Source organism: Sorex fumeus, unplaced genomic scaffold (genome assembly GCF_029834395.1).
Source record: "Sorex fumeus unplaced genomic scaffold, SorFum_2.1 ptg000051l, whole genome shotgun sequence".
Classification (NCBI taxonomy): Eukaryota; Metazoa; Chordata; class Mammalia; order Eulipotyphla; family Soricidae; genus Sorex; species Sorex fumeus.
In genome coordinates this window covers 30,571,234-30,590,683 of record NW_026606108.1, presented here as the reverse complement: position 1 = coordinate 30,590,683, position 19,450 = coordinate 30,571,234, and positions in this window count along the sequence as shown.

Below are 19,450 nucleotides of genomic sequence, written 5' to 3'. Positions count from 1 at the left end.
TCTATGCCCCGGGTCCCGCACACCTGGGTTCCTCTGCTGGTTCCTTCATCCGTGAGGCTCGTCCGAACGTGTCGAGAGTGTGTGTGAGCACTGTGGCCAAGGTGAAACCCTCTGAGTGAGCATGCGCCTGAGTACCACAACTCAAAAGTGTGACAACTAGTGAGCATGTTTAAGCACCACAGTTGAAAGGGTGTAACCTCCACTGAGCACTACAACCACGCATGCATGTGATCCCTTGTCATATTATGTAAATTAATGATAATGGATGGACAGTAAAATATTAGATAGTATTAAATACACCTTTCTAATTGTTTAGATAAGGAAAAGACCTCCAAGTGGTGGCTTTGTAATTTTTCTCCTTTATTATACACTTGATTTCAAGAGGAAAGGGGCTGAAGAGATAGCACTTGTCTTGTACATGACTAAACTGAGTTCAATCCCCAAACCCCATATGGTCCCCTGAGCTCTGCAAGGAGTGATCCCTGAGTGCAGAACCTGGAGTAAGCTCTGAGCTTAGCTGGGTGTGGTTCCAAAACCAAAAATAAAACCAAAGGGGGAAAAAAGGAAAGAAAAAGAAATCTTCTAGAAGAATATAGGATAGGTATGTGTACCATCTTGATGTGAATGCCTCCACATAATCTCATAATTTTGCTAAAATGACAGTAAGTCAAAAATAACTGAAAACTGCTAAACTCTATACCAACCCCTTTGAAAATGCTATGTCATAGAATGTTCCTTGTGGGTCTGTCATCTCTCTCCATGTGGCTATTATGAATTCTCTTACTTTAAATGGAGCCCTGAGAATAATTCTCCAGACAATTATTAAAAACCATTCATTAATAAATGCAGCTTTATCAAATAAAAATGCAAACAGCAACTTCCTCCTGCTTTTTATTCTCAGATGTTCAAATTAAAAATGTCTGCATACATGGATGATTTAGTGTTCCAGTTGCATAGTCAACTTCTGCTGGTTGGGTAGGAGCCCTGGGGGTACTAACAATATTCTATTTCTTTTTAAGAGTGGTTTTCATGATTATGTTAACATTTTAAAATTCATGAGCTCATACAATTTATGTATTCATTCTCAGGAATACTACACATATAAAAGTGTTTTTAAGAAGTAAAAGCTGCATATTAATACATGCAATAATAGAAGATAACTGAAATAGTAAATGTGATTATAAGAAAATGAGAACTGATTTTACTGAGCAATTTTTATAATACAAATTTGAGCAGTGAAACTATAACAAATATTATAAATACACTGAGAATTTTAAATTAAAAAATAAATAAATTAAATTAAAATTCATTTAAATTGAATTATGTTATTCCTTAAAATATAAATATAAAAATATTCCTTAAAATTATGGAATAGATACAAAAGCAATATGAAATCTAAAAATTAAAAGAAAAATGTAAGTCACATAAGTTATTTTGGTAATCTATCTTTAGTGTTCTTAGGTCGATTAGACTTTTGCCTTCTTTTGCTTTTATAGAAATACAATTTTAAAGCATACATTGTTATATGTGAGTTAATAGAAATGTTACCGTATAATTAGAAGAATAAGGGCAGGAGGAATATTTCCAAAATAATCAATAGAAAGTACAAGAAGTGGGATAATGAGAAATATTCAATCAATTTAATATATAGGTTCAAATTTTCTTATGACTGCATTGATATAGTAATCAGACAAAGACAAGTACATTCTTGCTAGAAGTTCTTCATTTATGTTCTAATATCTGAAGATTTCTTTTTTAAAAAAATTAATCAAGATGAGCTACAGACGTATAATTAAGGGGTGGGGTGATATGAACCACACTTGGTGGTGCTCAGGGACTACTCCCTTTGCATTATTCAATGGTCACTCCACAGTGGTGCTGGGGGAGAGATCAAATCTGGGCATCTTTCACACATGCAAAACATGCATACTAGCTCTTTGAGCAATCTCCCTGATCATGAATATTTATAACTTTTTAAAAAACAGGGCTGGGGATGTAACATAGGGATTTGGATATGTTCAGACCTGATTTCAATCCCTGGCACCACTTGTTTCCCCTGAGCATTTCTGGTGTGACTCTGAAGGCTCCATAACTGCTAGGGTGGCCCTAGTGGTCCCAGTACTACAAGGCCTGAGCAGTATCCCTGGCCATCCCTCAACGCCACCTGAGAGACCTCATCCCTCTTGACAAGAGATGCATTTTAAGCTCCATTTCTATGCAGATTTAATAATAATGGCTCCACACTAGCTTAGCTATGATGCCAGAAGTAAGTTCTGTTTATTTTGTCTTTCTAGTAACTTGAAGTTTTGTTGACTTGATGAATACTTATTCATTTTCCCAAAAGTTAAATTTTTTAACAAATGTATTTTCTCTCTTCATTTGTAGCAGAGGAATTTGGGCTGGAATAAGTAGATATGATTGTTAAGTAAATCACCTTGATTTAACAATCCACAATATTTACTATATTTGCTTACTATGATCGACATCCTGATATGAATCTTGATCACTGTGAAGATATAAACAAAAAAACATAAGTGTCATGTTTATGAGTACAACTTCATGCACACATAATGGTGCAAAGTACTATGAAATCATTTTGTCCTGAAAGTTTTATTAGATATATTTAAATATACTAGTTTTGTATAAATGCTGTACAAATTACAACAAAATTGGTGGCTTAAAAAAGAAATGCATTTTCTCAAAAGTTCTGAGATTACATGATCAGAATCAGTATTACTCGACCCAAATCAAGGTATCAGAATACTGTAGGGGAAAATGTATTCCCTGCCTATTTTATCTTGTGGTGGAACACAACATTTCTAGGCTGTGCCCTTATCATTTCAATATTTTGGGAGTGGGTTGGTGGGAGGGCAGGGGTGTGCTCAGGGCTTACACCTAACTCCCAGGCTTATTTCTGGCTTTGCACTCAGGGATAACTTCTGGTAGCTTGGGGGACCATATGGGGTGCTAGGGATCAAACGAAGATAGATTACACACCAGGCAGCTCCCATACCATGCTATTACTTTGGCTCATCACTCCAATTTTTAAGAGCAACATCTACAAATGTTTTTTTTCCCTTTTTTGGCCACACCTAGTGATGTTCAGGGCTTACTTCTGGCTTTGCATACATGAATGACTCCTAGCAGGGCTTAGGAGACAATATGGAGTGCTACAGATTGAACTTAGGTCAGCTATGTGCAAGGCAAGTAGCCCCACTCACTAAATTATCCCTTCAGGCACCCATCTTCAAATCTTTGTGTTCCATTTTCACTTTTCTTGAAAAAATTTTTAAGGCACTGTGAATAACAAAGTTATTTATGATTAGGGCTCTGGAATAAGTTTCAACACCAATCTCTTTACCAGTTTCCATTTCACTCTATTTATGTTTAAAATTTCCCTGCCTCTTTTTTTTAAAAAAAATTAAGATATTAGTACCTCCACTATCTCTACTATCCAGCTGCCCCCACTCTCCAGGGCACTTTCCGGATGCTCGGGCCGAGACTCACCCACTAGCGAAGCCCACAGAACCAGGTAAGTGGAACTCTGTGACCTTGGACTAGAGGTACAACGCACCTGGGAACAGAAATCCTCTGCCTGCTCCCACCAACCTCCAGTGACCAAGGGATTAAAACCAGAAGCACCACACAACCCTGTCCTGTCTGCTTCCACCAACCTCCAGCAACCTATGGATTACACACGGAAGACTCACCCTATGGGTACCAGATAAATACCTCATCAGCAAACCTCCACTACCTCCAGTATTTCCACTACCTAGCCGCTGACACGCTCCAAGATGCTTTCCGTTCACATCATAAAACACTTAATACCCACTTCCATGATTACTGCACCATATTTGATAGGGTTCAAGTATGGTTTGAACCATGGGAACACCTGCAAGGGAGATTAGAGGCCGCCCTAAAAGCTTCTATCCCTCTCGGAGAGCTTGGCAAACTACCAAGAATATCCTGCCTGCAAGGCAGAGCCTGGCAAGCTATCTGTGGCGTATTCAATATGCCATAACCAGTAAATACAATGTGTCTCATTCCCTTGACCCTGAAAGAGCCACCAATGTGGCAGCGTTAAGAAGGATGAGGAATGAAAGGCTGATAAAATCTCAAGGCCGAACTAGACTGCCCAAACAAAAAAGGACAAAGATGACTGTCTGTATTTTCAATACATGTATGCTGGCATGCATCCATTGAGGATCTGATGGTGCAAGCGCAAAAGATCAGGTACAACATCATTGGTCTGACCGAGACGAGAAGGCATCAATCACATCACCCCTTTTTCAACACTGCAGAAGAACTGCTCCTCAGAACATGTGACAAAAGAGGTGTCGGTGATGTCGGTGTCCTTGTCAACACAAACTGTCCATAAGCATTGATTCATTCGAATGCCTAACAACCCGAATCGAATGATTACACTTGAATAGATGCGGCTCACTGCCAGCAGTTTCTATCTTTGTTGGCTACGCACTACATCCAATTATGATGAAGGAGAAATTGAGAAGTTCTACATGGAGCTGGAGAAGTTCTATACAGAAGGCCATGGCTTTGACAAGATCATTGTTGGTGATTTTAATGCCAAGGTAGGACCCTGAGAGATCAGTCGAAGAGCTCCACATCGGGACCCATGACCTAGAATGGAACAAACAGGGTGAGAGACTGAGTTCATCATGTTGACCAAGACTATCCATGGTAACTCACAATTCCAGAAGGCCAAATCTAAATGTTGGACATGGGAGTTTCCCAGTGGACGGTTTCACAATGAAATTGACCACATCATATTCCATCGACAGTTTTGCCTGATTGATGTTGCTGTTGTCCCAAAATTCCAAACGGGATCAGACCACCATCTTCTTTGTGCAAAATTCTACTTCATGGAGCGGGGAGAAAGGGCTGCAATGTTTAAGAAGAGAAGTCCCCAAACTACCACCAACTGGAAGCTCTTTGGCACTATTGTGGCAACATGGGAAGATGCCATCGTTGACAACATTGACGAGGAATACGATTGACTGGTTCAGCACCTCCATGATTGTGTGAAGAATGCCAAGAGAGAGATAGCCACAAAAAAAGTGTCTTCAAAAACTCTTGAGCTTATTTGCCAACGTGACTTGGCACAAGCCTCAGGTAACCACAAGCAAACGTCCAAGCTCACAAAGCAGTGAAGAGACGCAATATATGAAGATCTCAAAGAGAGAAGAGCAACAGTGCTGGCAGATGTGGCAGAGGCCGGGAAAAGCATTTGCAACGCCCTCCTGTCCTTCGCCAACTACAAGACCAAGGTCTCTGCCTTCCGACGTCCTGATGGATCTATCACATCTTCCAGAAGGGCAATGGAGAAGATTATTTCTACTTGAATCTCTTTGATAGCCACATCCGCCTGCTCACATACCAAACCCAGCAGGATGGATATGTCGTTCCCAACATTCTTCCTTCTGAAACCCGAAACACCATTTTATTGGTATAGATGTGAACAGCACCTGGCCCAAACAAGGTCAGATCCAAACACCTGAAGAACCTGCCGTCAGTACTCATCAATACACTGGCTCAGCTTTTCCCATGCTACCTGTCTGAATGCAAGGTTCTGTTCCAATGGAAAACCAGCAGGACTGTACTACTGTACAAGAAGGGAGACATCCACAACATTGGCAACTATCACCTGATCTCCCTGTTGTCTGTCGTCTACAAGCTGTTCACTCGAGTCATCCTGAATAGGATTGGCAGAACACTAGATGAAGGACAACTAAGCGAGCAAGCCGGTTTTCAAAATGGATTCAGCACAATTGACATATCCACACGGTAACCAAGCTCACTGAGTTTTCTCGGGAGTTCAAGATGCTGCTCTGTCCAACATTCCTTGATTTAAAAAAGTCCTTTGATTGTGTTTAGACTGAAACGGTCATCGAAGCCCTAGCCAAACAGGGCATTCTAACTCAATACATCAGGATGTACCATGAGGTGTATTACGTTTTCAATACCAGGATCTCAACATTCTACAGTGAAATGATCATTCACGTCAAGAGAGGGGTTTAGCAGGGTGATACCATTTCATTGAAACTCTTCAGTGCCACCCTCAAAATGCCATGCGATGACTGAAGTGGGAAAGAATGGGAGTGAAGATAGAAGGTCGGCAACTACACCACCACTGCTTTGCTGATGACATCATTTTAGTAATGCCAAACATTAGCCAAGTGACACAAATGCTGGTCGATTTTGACCATGATTGTGGAAAGGTTGGACTACAGCTGAATCTCACAAAGATAATGCTTATAAGAAATGGTCTCGTTCCTGACATTCCATTCACTCTCAATGGAACAAACACCTTCGAATTCAACAGTTATATGTACCTAGGTCAAGAAGTCTACATGACAAATGACCTGGCACATGAGTTTGCAGGAGGAAGGGAGCAGCTTGGAATGCCTTCAAGAGTGTCAAAGAAATAGCTAAGAGGACAGAGAACCTCCGGCTCCAGGCACATCTCTTCGATTCCACTGTTCTTCCTGCATTAACATATTCCTCAGAGACCTGGGCTCTACAAAAACAGGATGAGAACACTATTTGGGTCTCCCAAAGAGGAATCAAAAGAATGATGCTTGGAGCATCACGCTTTATCAAGTGAGAAAAAGAATCCGTAGTTTCAACCCCATTGACGATCAAGAATCAGGGACGCTGTCTCATTTGGCAAGGCATCGAAAATCAGATGGGATGGATATGTAATGAAATTTGGAGATGACCACTGGACTAGAGCCATTACTGACTGGACTCCACGGGACATCAAAAGATTGAGTGGTCGCCCACCTACGACCTGGTCAGACTTCTTTGTCAAGACCCTTAGCGATCAGTTTGAGGCTCTTCACGTTCCTAGAATGAGAAGACGCCATTGGGCTACACTAGCACGCGACCGAGACGAATGGAGATGTTACTGATGCCCGCTCGATCAAATCGATGAGTAACGGTATGTCAAGTGAAGTGATCAAGTGAGATATTAGTTTACATGATTATATAAATTTTAGGGGTTCAATTCCACACCTCTTTAGAATAAATGCATTATCAATATATCACCTTTCTACAACTATCCTCAAAGTACCAACATCTCCCTACAACATCCTAATGTATCCTCTTTCCCTCCCCATTTGGTAACCACAGGCTAAAGGTCTGAGTCCACAGGTGTGTTTTTATTTTCTGTTTCCTTGATTTGCTTGTCTTTACACCACAAATGAGTGTGATTATCTAATATTTGTCTTTTCCCTGACCTTTTCACTTAGTATAACCAACACCTGCCTCTGCCGTACAGCTCACAAAAATCAAGCTTTAGGTTTTTCTTAAGGCTGAGTAGTATTCCATTGTGAATATATACCTTAGTTCCTTGTTTTGTTTTGGGACAACATCCAGCAGTGCTCAGGGCTGATACCTAGTTCTGTGCTCAGGTTCACTTATAGCGATTTCAAATGCAATTGGGGGTGATGAAACCAGGGTTGGTCATGTGCAAAGCAAACATGTGACCTGATGTACTTTCTCTCCAGCTCCTGAAACTCAATATTCTTTTCATTTGTTTCTGTGCCACACCTGGTAGTACTCAGGTTTACTCCTGTTCTCAGTTATCACTATTGATAGGATCATATGGGATAATGGGATCAAACCAGAGTTGGCTGCATGTAAGACAAGGTACCTTATCTCTCTGGCTCCTATATCTCTATTCCTTTATCTTATAACTCAATTTTAGTATACACTTTTCTAATCTTGGAAACTTGCCTTTTTTCTTTCTTTTTAAAATTTTTTTTTACTTTTTTAAAAATTTTTATTAGTGAGACATCATGTGGTACAGTTGTAGACTTACAAATTTTTGTGCTTGGGTTTCAATTATAGAAAGATCAAATACCCATTCCTCTACCAGTGCCCATTTCCCACCACCACGGATCCCAGTATCCCTCCCACCACCCCATCCCCCCACCCCACTCTGCCTCTGTGGCAGGGCATTCCCTTTTGTTCTCTCTCTCCTTTTGGGTGTTGTGGTTTGCAAAAGAGGCAATGAGTGGCAATCATGTTTGGTCTATAGTCTACTTTCAGCATGCTTTTCCCATCCTGGGAGGATCCTCCCAACACCCTTTATTTGGTGCTCCCTTCTCTATCTGAGCTCCCTTTCCCCCTACCATATGTGGCTGGCCTCCAAGCCATGGAGCAAAACTTCTGGTACTAATCTCGGCCACACTTTGGTGTTAGTCTCCCATTTTATTACTTTATGTTCCCCAGATGAATGCAATCTTTCTATGTCTGTCCCTCTCTTTCTGACTCATTTCGCTTAGCTTGATACTTTCCATGTAGTACCACTTGTATGTAAATTTCATGACTTCGTCTTTTCTAACAACTACATAGTACTGCATTGTGTAAATGTACCAAAGTTTCTTTAACCAGTCATCTGTTCTCAGGCACTCAGGTTTTTTCCAGATTCTGGCTTTTATAGAGTGCTGCAATGAACAAACAAGTGCAGATGTCACTTCGACTATACTTTTTTTTGCCTCTCTGGGATGTATTCCCAGGAGTGGTATTGCTGGGTCAAATGGGAGCTCGATTTCTAAGTTTGTGAGAATAGTCCATACTGTTTTCCAAAAGGGCTGAACCAGTCGGCATTCCACCAGCAGTGAAGGAGGGTCCCTTTCTCTCCACATTCGCGCCAGCACCGGTTGCTTTTGTTCTTGTGGATGTGGGTCAGTCTCTTTGGTGTGAAATGATATGTCATTGTGGTTTTGATCTGCATCTCCCTGATGGTTAATGATGTGGAGCATTTTCTCATGTACCTTTTAGCAATTCAGATTTCTTCTTTGAGAAAGTTTCTATTCATTTCATTGCCCCATTTTTTGATGGGGTTGGATGTTTTCTTCTTGTGGAGTTCAACCAGTACTTTGTATATCCTTGATATCAACCCCTTGTCAGATGTGTATTTGGCGAATATCCTTTCCCATTCTGTAGACTGTCTTTGTATTTTGGTCACTGTTTCTCTTTCTTTTTTAAAAAAATTTTATTAGTGAAACACAATGAGGTACAGGACTGGAGCGATAGCACAGCGGGTAGGGCGTCTGCCTTGCACGCAGCCAACATGGCTGACCCGAGTTCGATTCCTCTGCCCCTCTTGGAGAGCCTGACAAGCTACCGAGAGTATTCGATATGCCAGACACAGTAACAACAGTTGTAGACTTACAAATTTTTGTGCTTGGGTTTCAGTTATGAGAATGCTAGAGATTGACATTTGACTCCATCTTTTTATTTCTGATTTTTCCCTTTTGGAATGATAATGTTAATACTGTCTCTCTCTGTCCCACCACTGTATTTTTTTTTCTTTTTTTATTAGTGAAAAACCATGAGGTACAGTTATAGGCTTACAAATTTTGTGCTTGGATTTCAGTTATACAATGATCAAGTGCCCATCCCTCCACCAGTGCCCGTCATTCATCCCCACGGGTCCCAGCATCACCCCCCCAGCCCTCATTCCGCCCCCCCCCCCCCCCCCCCCGTCCCATCCTGCCTCTGTGGCAGGGTATTCCCCCTTGAGTGGCAATCATGTTTGGCCTATCGACTACTTTTAGCATGCTTCTCCCACCCTGGGAGGGCCCTCACAACACCCTTCATTTGGTACTCTCTTCTCTATCTGAGCTTCCTTTTCACCTAGAGCCTGTGGCTGGCCTTCCACTGTATTTTGAAAATGGTATATTTTCTAATTTCAGAGATTCATAGTTGGAGAGGAATTTTGCCTCAGAATTAAACATAATCTTAGATCTCACCTATATCTGATTTACCTGATACTCAGAATTTTAGAGTTGGTGTTGGAAATTGAATGGAGGAGGCTAATGGAATGGGTTGGAATATACTTTGAGTGTTGAAAAGGAGATGAAATGGGGAGTAGCAGAGTGTAGAAAACTATGGGTAGATAATTTTCTCTCAAATTCATATGTTAAACTACCAGCCTTCTATATCTCTAGTGTGGCTGTGTTTGGAAATAGATTCTTAAAAGAGACAACTGAGTGAAAATAAGATCTTAGTTTGCATCCTAATCTTTAACCTGAGTTGTAAGTTTATCAGGAGAAGAAATCAAGGCCCTGGCATACACAGAATAAAGACCATCTGAACAGAGAGATACTGGTCACATACCAACTAATAAGAGAGGCCTTGGCAGAAGTAAATTCTAGTGTCACCTTGATATTGGGAATAAGTTTACAGAATTTGTGTAAATAATCTTCTCTTGTTCAAAAACCTAACCTATAGAAGTCTCTCATGACTGCCCTATAAAGTTAATAACCCCACACCAAGATTTTTAACTTAATCACACCAGCAAAGTATTTGTTATATAACATTCCAGATTTATTTCCACAGTCCATGGTCCTCCCGTTATTCATCGATTTGCTGGAGCTGGCCCAGTAACATCTCCATCGTAAGATTTGTTGTTACTGTGTTTGGCATATCAAATACGTCATGAGGAGCTTGCCAGGCTTTACCGTGCGGGAGAGATATTTTTGGTAGCTTGTTGGGCTCTCTGAGAGGGGTGGAGGAATTGAACTCGGGTTGGCCATATAGGCTGCTTTGCAAGGCAAACGCCTTACCCGCTTTGCTATCGCTCCAGCACCCAGATTTATTTATACTAGGAAATTAGATGTTTGGGGTCATTTGTCAGATTAGAATATTATTGTAAATTAATCAAGAAATAATGTTTGAGCAGTTAAAAAACAAAAGTCCTTAGTATCATCTATTTATAGTTTTACATGGAATTTGAAAAAAAAAATGTATATAATCAGTTGTGGTGCTAAAATGTCATAGTCTGCTTCCAGATGTATCCAGAAAAGAGAAGGGAAATACTAGAAGATGTCAATGGAGAATGATGATGGACTAGGAAGTGAGAAGATATTTAATTTTCAGCAAATTTTGTTTGAGCATATGAGATAATTTAAAAGTAGCTATTAATAGCAGTGCTGACAAAGTGGTAATTAGAAAAAGGATCAAACAGGAAGAGTTGATTTCAGTCTATGAACCTCATAGCTATGAATATATATATGTGTATATATATATATATATATATATATATATACACAAAGTGCATTGAGTAAACATGGCAGAAAAAAGGAGATTTTATTACAGAACCTTGGGAAAATGTCTAACTCCTATTTCTGAAGCTTTTCCAAATATACATTTCAAAAAATCCATGTAGCATGTGGTTCACATGACAACTGGAAAGCTTATTTTTTTAAACAGTTATTCCTTTATAAAATACACACAAAAACTGTGTCCATAGGTCTTTGACCATTTAAAAAGACAACAATAAAAACTCAAAAATCAGTTCAGTAGAAATGACAGGTAACTTGGCAGATAGCATCAGTAGCCCCAAGGATTGTTACACTTTCTGAACTATATTTTTCAATTATTATTAAAAACCATTCAAGCTTGCAACTTGATTTATTGTTTCCTGACCAAAAGATTTCTTGCTTTAACCCTGCAGGATAATGCTGATTTATGAGTTGTGAAGAATTTATTGAAAATTCATTTTAATTTTTACAAGAAGCAACCTCAGGGTACTTGGAATTCCTTCATTCTGAAATTAGAATCAATATTCACTGATTTTTGGTTGTTGAAAATCTCCATGAACAAATTAATAGCAAATTACCTTAGTTTTTAATCTATTTTACAGAAATTGTTTTCTAAGTTTTAGTAAAATCCTGTACACTTTGATTTTCTGATTTCCTCTCCATAAAGTCATTTCCTTTTGTTTCTTTTGTGTTGAAACAATCCATTGTTGCACTATTATTCTTCATTTCTATAAACACCTTTACTTCATTTCTACTATTCACCCCATAAGTTATAATATCAGACATCTTATATGAAACACAAGTTAAAGTGTCGAGTTACTAATATAAAAATAATAAAAAGAATACCTTTGTTTTGCTTTCACTCAATTGATTACCAATCTAGGCTTTACTCAATGAACTACTTCTTTTTTCTTGGACAAGACCTAAAAATTTTCTAGAACCATTGCTTATAAATAATATTAAAAACAAAAACAGGATAGAGATGTCAGTTGGTGGTAGAATACAGTCTCACATGTTTGAGGTCCTGGGTTTAATCCTTTGAAGTGAAAATAACAACAATAACAAACAGAATAAAACCAACAAAATGAAGCCATTATGAGTGTGGATAAGAAGAAGTCTGAAGCCTGTTGAAGGTAAGGCTTCAAAGGTCATTATATGTTCTGGCATGTTCAGGCATACCCAGATGGGGTCATTGCAGAGAAGGAAATAAGAGTATGCCAGCAAGCCATAATGTGCATGACTGAAATCAGACCAATCATCTCTTGACAAGCTTTCTACCAATCATATCTGTGCTGTCTGAAAACCAAATTTGAATAAAAAATTTTGAGTGTGAATTAGTTTACTTTTTGTAAGCCTGCCAACCCAAGCAAATGGAACACAACACTCAAGTTCTTGGATCTGAGCCTTCCAGGCTAGTGTTGAAACTCCTGGATCCCTGAATAAATGTCTCCTTTATTGCAACTCAACCAGGCTCCACTTTATCTAAATTGTCAATATTTATAAAATAATTAAATATTATATATGCATATGTAGTTTTAAGTTCTGTGATTCTTATTTAATTTTATATCACATAATTCTGTGCATAATACTATTTGAACCACTGTGAAAGTTGAAAACATTTTATATTTGTCATTTTTCCTAAAAGAAGTAGTTAAGAATCACAAGCAGAACTGGGTTCATTTTGTGGCACTGCATTGTTCCCCATAGTGATGTAGGCAGGTAGACAGGGAAGGCCCCCTCCCAAGACAATGGCAAAAGTCAGCCCTGCAGAAAACAGGAACAAAGGCCTGATAAGACCTTCACCTGGCTCCAGCAACAGACCCAAAGAAGCTCCTACAGGAACAAAAGGCCAGGAAAGGAATTTCAAAGAAGACCATCACCATTCCCAACCCCCCTGGTAACCTCCTTAAGTAATGAACTTTTACCTAAGAAGAAGCCCCACTTGGGGGCAGGTTGGAGAAACACTATAAAGGCCACCTTGAACAAAGGAAGGGCGTGTATATGCTGCCCGAGCCCATGTGCTACTTGTGCCCACATTGCTGAGCACATGTGGCAGTTGAGCACATGTGTTGCCTGCATCTCTCCTCTTGAGATGTGTACTTTCATGCTTTTGTGTCTAACGCTGGTATGTGTGTAGAGGCTCTCTCTGCCCTTGGAGAAGCCCATGTTCTCTCTTGAGTACGTTATTCATTCTCACTCTCTCCCCCTCCACACCTTATAAATCCTCCAAATAAAATCTGTTTATTTCACTGCTTGTCTACTCCTGAAATTCCTTTCTGAGAGGCGAGACAAGAACCCAGTAACCCTGGGTCCGGGGTGGCAGAGGCGGCTGGGGAGAAACTGACCGTCTTTCTCCTCCCCACTTCACATAAGTCACTCATGGGGCCCACCAACATCAATAGCAGAAAGTCAAGTGTGACTTCTGGGCACTTTCTGGTGTGACCACCAAACAAAGGAAAAATTCGTATTAAAGGAAGAAAAAGAAATATTAAAAACTTGAGTAGAAATATAATAAAGCACAATATAATGGCTAGAAATATAGTACAGTGGGTAGGGCATTTGCCTTGTACATGGACAACCTGGGTTTGATCCTTGCCATCCCATATGGTGCCCTGAGCCTGATCAGGAGTGGTCTTTGAGAACAGAGCCAGAGTAATCACTTAGTACTATCTTTTGTGGTACAAAACATCTATATATATAAAGATATTATTTTATGAAGAAAACAGATGATTTGTATTATCTTTTCAAAGTAGATAAGATGAAGACATATTATCAAGGTCAGGAATACTATAAAAATATTATTTAATTAAAAAACTTATCTATACAGTTATCTACCACTTATAAATTATATAACTATTTCCTGAACCCTGTATTAGGTAATTGGAACAGAGAAATTAGACCTCATATGGAAAGGGGTGCTTAGTGAGACTGGAACAGGTGCGTGGGGAGAATGGAATAAACAGTAACTGATGACCAACCAGCCTGGTGGCCCTGTTCCCTCCTTCCTTAGTCTGTTGGCAGCGGCTACAGACTGGGTGGGGAAGTGGTCCAGCATCACTGAACGCACATGGCAGGCAAGAGAGACCACGCCGCTACCCTAACTTATTTTGAGAACTTACACACTCACCTATTATATTGGACAAAGTCGTCCAGTATAAAAAAATAGGGAAATATCTATATATTATTTAGGGGAAGATTAAAGACGATGGTGAGGAACAATACTAATATATGGTAATAATTCACAAACATAATGTCACAGATGCCTGTCTTTATACCTTATGTCTCAATGCATATAATATTCATGATAGAATAAACAGTATTAAGTAACAAAATCTATGTTTTCATAAAAACACTGACGTTGTTTATAGAACTATTTATAACTTAGATATGAAAATAAGTTCACACAAATAAAAGTTAAAAATAATTATATTATCTGTACAAAAAAATTAAGAATTTTCAGGTAAGCAGTGATGGGAGGTTGACAGATTCAATGTAAGTTAGTGCAGAGTGAAAGAAGTAACACTGGAGGGAACAAATGTGCTATACATATTCTATGTACATAAAAGATATTAGAGCAATAAAAGAAATCAGTGAATAAAAATATATCAATTATGTGAATATTTTATGGCAATTGTCAAAGCCAAACTCAAAGTTAAAATAAGAATTAGGTCTTATTGTTAGTGTAGACTTTACAGTTGAGGAAGAAAAAGATAGCTAATGATGAAGACAGACATGATAATGATAATGACAATGGGAGAAAATGAAGACAGAACTTTGATTATTCTACTAACTGAATTATTAACATATTAGATATGTACTTGAGTACCAGACTTTAGGAAATCAAATTAATTTTTAACATGAGAAAAGTTTATAATTTATTGCATGACAAGTTTGGCATATACTATGAAAAGGTCAATCTTTAATTAAAATATCAAAGTATCTATGTAGAATATAGCAATTAAATTTTTCTCAAATATTACTGATAAGATCTTGTTTGGAGGTTCTAACAGGGGAGCACAGCTACTCATACCCTCAACCGAAGACCGGTCCGTCTCTATTCGAGGAAGGCCACCCTCTTCCACCCAGCATGCAGCTTTGGGAGGGATGCATATGGAGCAGTGAGGGAGGAAGGGGACACCCGTCTAGCCAACCAGATCAGCCGAATCAACCCGGGCAATCAATGGGGCTACATATGTCGCAGCCAGGCATTTGCCTTGTGCGCAGCCAGCCTGACTGAGCCGGGTTCGATTCCTCCGTCCCTCTTGGAGAGCCCAGCAAGCTACCGAGAGTATCTCGCCTTCACCACAAAGCCTGGCAAGCTACCCGTGATGTATTCAAAATGCCAAACACAGTAACAAGTCTCACAATGGAGAGACTACTGGGCCTGCTCGAGCAAAACAATGAACAATGGGAGGACAGTGCTATTACTGATAAGCTAAGATTTAAAGATTACAGTAACCAAAGGTACATACTTAAAGGGCATTATCATCAATACCAGAGGCAGGAATTCATTAGATTAATAACCACTGTACATTGATGCTTTGAATAAAAACTAAGACAACTAAAAGAATTTTATAAATATATAAGTAAATAAAACTAGAAAAAACTCAATTTTTATAGTCAATAATGACACGAGAAAAATACTATAATGCAAGATGTTTATTTTAGTCTTTTTCACCTATCAGTTATCTTCAAATTGGAAGAGCCAAACAAAACATTAGTGATTAAAAAATTACACAGAACATAAGAGAGTAAGGTAGTAAGTCTTTATAAATGAACTTAAAACACCAATTTTCAGAAGAAAAATATTACAGGCAGATGTGAACATAAAGTCTTTTCAGTAAGTTTCAGAAATCCACTGAGCACAGGAGATCTGCCAATATCTAAACACTAGCACATGTTGTTCCAGATTTTCAGACATGAAAAGAGGGGATTTCATATGTTACTGTTAAATACATTTAAAATATGCTTTGGCAAAGTTATAGAAATGATTTTTGTGCAGATGGCTTGTTAACATTTAAATAAAGATAGATTTTCTAGGAATAAGGAAATAAGGATGAATTGACTTAGAATGTCATGGAAAATTTAAGTAGTTTGTTTTTTGAGCGTTATTTCCAGAATGCAGATTAGATGAACACCGTATATGTAATAAATCTAAATTCTATGTCATTTAATATTTTAAACATCTTATCAGGACATCTTTTTATGACATCTTATTATCTCATTCCTACTTTGGACAAACTTGCAGGCTATCGAATGTAGCCTGCCCACAGGGCAGAGTCTGGCAAACTCCCCGTGGCATACCAAATATGCCAAATACCAGTAACAATGATGGGTCTCATTCTCCTAAAGAGCCTTGAATATAATCTCATGGCTAGGATGAAAGAGACGTTACTGGGGCCTGCTCGAGGCAATTAACGAATAACAGGATGATGAAATGAAATGAAAATGAAATAATATTTTAATACATATTTATTGAAAGCATGCAACTTGTCTTCAGTAGTAAAAATGTGAAATAATGGAGACATGATGGACTAAATGAACACATTGAAATATTTATCAACAGGTTGGTACTCAGGAGAGTACAGATAAAAGGATATATGAAAAATCTGCTAAATAATTTGGACAAGAGAAAGAAAGACAACTAAATTTCCCTTCATCTCTCTTTGACCAATGTGCCAAATTGGGAAGACTTGTCACATCAAGATGGCAATATCTTCACAGTACCAAGCTTTGGTTAAAAAGTAATAAGCTATACATTAGTGATGAAGTCATGAAATTTACATACAAGTGGTACTACATGGAAAGTATGATGCTAAGTGAAATGAGTCAGAAAGAGAGGGACAGACATAGAAATATTGCATTCATCTGGGGAACAAAAAGTAACAAAATATATGATGATAAAGTGGTCAATCTTCTAAGAAGCTATAATAATTTTCATTGTTTGTGCAACTAACAACAGACTGGCAAAAAGTTAATAGTACTATAAGAATAAATATATAGCTCACTATTAGAGCTAAAAATTTCAATCTTTCTTTTTAAAAAGGGTAGATTTAATAAAAACATCAGTAAAATAGCTGAATTTTCAATTTTTTCCCCTTAATTGTATGTCATAAATCATTCTAAAAGTAGGAACAATCTGGAACCATCCATCTAAGTAACTATAAAAGAAAGGTAAATACAAACAAAATGAATATTCTAAAGACCAGGATTGAAATAAATAAAATTAAGAATATAAAATAGAGAAATTAATCAAAAGACAGTTTATATTATTAATTTTAGAGGCTTCTTACCTCAACTAAGAAAAAAAGAAAGAATAATTATACAAAATCAGGAATAAAAGATGGATTATTACTTTTAACCTTATTATAATAAAAAATATAAGGAATTCCTGTAATAATTATACCAAAAAATTATATTACAACTTAGAAGAATGAAAAATATTCCTAAAAAAACACACTACTAAGATTGACTCAAGAAGAAGCAGAAAATGACAGACCAAATAGAAGTAATGGGATTAAATTTATAATGCAATTTTTTTGCCCCTATCCCTAAAACAAACTACAAATCAATATATATGCATATAAGTGTTTTAACTTATCAGAGGTTATATAAGTATATTTAAAGTAGCTATGTCAAAATATTAAGTTTATTTAAAAATACTGTAGCACTGTCACTTAGAATACTGAAAATGTATCTACAGAAAGAAAAATGGAAAGCACATAATTGTATTCTTTACTATATTTCATGGCTTTATTCAAGTTCATGTTTAAGAAATAGCATGTGATGTTAATTTAATAAGATGTTATCAAATAGTATATCTCAGTTTCTCTGTTGCCTTATTTGTAAAAGGAAAACACTGCTAGTACCTAGAATTCATAAAATTATAGAGAAAATAAAATGAATAGTAATTAGCCCATAACAATCAAATATTAAAAATATTTTCATAAAATATAGCACTGTGGCACTGTCCTCCCGTTGTTCATCAATTTGCTCAAGCATGCCCAGTAACGTCTCCATTATGAGACTTGTTGTTACTGTGTTTGGCATATCGAATACATCACGGGGAGCTTGTCAGGCTTTGCCATGCAGGAGAGATACTCTTTTCAGCTTGCCAGGCTCTCCAAGAGGGACGGAGGAATCGAACTCGGGTTGGCCTTGTCAGCCGCGTGCAAGGCAAATGCAAAATAGATTAAAAGGGCTTAACATTAAATGGTAACACAAAAGTATGGAATGAAAGTTATTTTGTAATAAGATAAAGGAGCAAAAGTAGAATTAACATCTGAGGCACAGTCAAATTTTAAAAATTACTAGATTCTTATATATGGTTTTATAAGAAAGTCTGGAAAATCTTTTTTGGGTGGGGGGGTTGCACATATGGTGATGCTCAGGGCTTCCTTCTGACTGTATGCTCAGAAATTTCTCCTGATGGTGCTATGCATATGCAATGTCAGGGATCTAACCCAGGATCTAACCCAGCAAGGCAAATGCTACTCACTATACTAACTCTCCAGTCCCTCAAAAATTTTTTTAAATCTGATTTTTAAAACTGATTGGCCAGCTACTGGTTTATATAATTAGATGCGTATACTCCCAAACCAATAAGTACATGCAATACTCACAGTGAAAGTTCTAGTACCATACTGTACTATCAGTGGACACCTCCATCTATTCCCAATGTCCCCTACTTTGTTCCTTCTAATAACCACTATTTTTTTCTTAGAGTCACCTATTTTTGTTCTATTTAATTAGTTTGTTTTTAAAAATATTTATATTCCATGTATGAAGAAAGTCTCTGATATTTGTCTTTTTCTGACTTATTTAATTTTACATAATAATCTCAAGTCCCATCCATGTAGTCACATGACAAAATTTCTTTTGAAATCCGGCAGTTCATTGCAAATTGCATGAAACTGGAGAGTACTGTATTAAGTGAAACTAGTCAGAGGGTTAAGACAAATACTAGATGATCCCATTTGTGATGAGATCAAAATGCGAAGACAGTATTGAATGATGAAAAATCCTTGGCCCTGACTTACAAAACTGATATTATCAAGTAGTTAGGAAAGGAAGAAGGGGGATTAGAAGTGACATAAGAACAGTGAGGGTAGGGGGATTAGGTATAGTTATGGAGGTGAGCTGCAGTAGCTCTACATCAAAATAATAGACATTGGTAATATTGTAGCCATATTACCTAAATTATAATACAATTATGAATGTAAAAAATAAATATAACAAAAGAGTCAAGCAGTAGTTCATTGAGTATATATATCACATATTAATGAAGTAATATGCCAACGAACATTATAAAGTTGGAGTGTATGTATAAAGGTGTTGAATAAGACTAAACACTGAACTCTGAGTGAAGTCTTTCCAAT